Source organism: Anneissia japonica, unplaced genomic scaffold (genome assembly GCF_011630105.1).
Source record: "Anneissia japonica isolate Jap-2015-1 unplaced genomic scaffold, ASM1163010v1 scaffold288134_len74827_cov163, whole genome shotgun sequence".
Classification (NCBI taxonomy): domain Eukaryota; kingdom Metazoa; phylum Echinodermata; class Crinoidea; order Comatulida; family Comatulidae; genus Anneissia; species Anneissia japonica.
In genome coordinates, this window is record NW_022743578.1 from 1 (window position 1) to 1,888 (window position 1,888).

Below are 1,888 nucleotides of genomic sequence, written 5' to 3' on the forward strand. Positions count from 1 at the left end.
TGAAGTTCCAACAACTGAGTCATCTACTACTGATGCACCAACAACAGAATCATCTACTACTGATGTGCCGACAACCGAATCATCTACTACTGATGCACCAACAACAGAATCATCTACTACTGATGCACCAACTACAGAGGCATCGACAACTGAAGTACCAACAACCGAATCATCTACGACTGATCAACCAACTACAGCAGCATCAACTACTGAAATACAAACAACAGAACCATCCACTACCGACGCACCAACAACAGAATCATCTACTACTAATGCACCAACAACCGAATCATCTACTACTGATATACCAACTACAGAGGCATCGACAACTAAAGTACCAACAACCGAATCTTCTACGACTGATAAACCGACTACAGCAACATCAACTACTGAAGTACAAACAACAGAACCATCCACTACCGACGCACTAACAACAGAATCATCTACTACTGATGCACCTACAACCGAATCATCTACTACTGATGCACCTACTACTGAGTCATCTACTACCAACAACTACTGAGTTATCTACTACTGATGCACCAACAACAGAATCATCTACTACTGATGCGCCGACAACCGAATCATCTACTACTGATGCACCAACAACAGAATCATCTACTACTGATGCACCAATTACAGAGGCATCGACAACTGAAGTACCAACAACTGAGTCATCTACTACTGATGCACTAACAACAGAATCATCTACTAGTGATGCACCAACAACAGAATCATCTACTACTAATGCACCAACAACAGAGGCTTCGACAACTGAAGTACCAACAACCAAATCTTCTACGACTGATAAACCGACTACAGCAGCATCAACTACTGAAGTACAAACAACAGAACCATCCACTACCTACACATTAACAACAGAATCATCTACTACTGATGCACCAACAACAGAATCATCTACTACTGATGCACCAACTACAGAGGCACCGACAACTGAAGTACCAACAACTGAGTCATCTACTACTGATGCACTAACAACAGAATCATCTACTACTGATGCACCAACAACCGAATCATCTACTACCAACGCACCAACAACAGAAGCATCGACAACTGAAGTACCAACAACCGAATCTTCTACGACTGATAAACCGACTACAGCAGCATCAACTACTGAAGTACAAACAACAGAACCATCCACTACCGACACATTAACAACAGAATCATCTACTACTGATGCACCTACAACCGAATCATCTACTACTGATGCACCAACAACAGAATCATCTACTACTGATGCGCCGACAACCGAATCATCTACTACTGATCCACCAACAACAGAATCATCTACTACTGATGCACCAACTACAGAGGCTTCGACAACTGAAGTACCAACAACCGAATCATCTACGACTGATGAACCAACTACAGCAGCATCAACTACTGAAATACAAACAACAGAACCATCCACTACCGACGCACCAACAACAGAATCATCTACTACTGATGCACCTACAACCGAATCATCTACTACTGATGCACCTACTACTGAGTTATCTACTACTGATGCACCAACAACAGAATCATCTACTACTGATGCGCCGACAACCGAATCATCTACTACTGAAGCACCAACAACAGAATCATCTACTACTGATGCACCAACTACAGAGGAATTGACAACTGAAGTACCAACAACTGAGTCATCTACTACTGATGCACTAACAACAGAATCATCTACTACTGATGCACCAACAACAGAATCATCTACTACTAATGCACCAACTACAGAGGCTTCGACAACTGAAGTACCAACAACCAAATCTTCTACGACTGATAAACCGACTACACCTGCATCAACTACTGAAGTACAAACAACAGAACCATCCACTACCGACGCACCAACAACAGAATCATCTACTACCAA

General features: G+C 42.3%; 1 pseudogene; it reads left to right on the forward strand.

Moving 5' to 3' along the window:
• The first annotated feature begins 4 nt into the window (after positions 1–4).
• The window catches only part of LOC117119506, a 6,275-nt pseudogene continuing 4,391 nt past the window's right edge, over positions 5–1,888 (forward strand).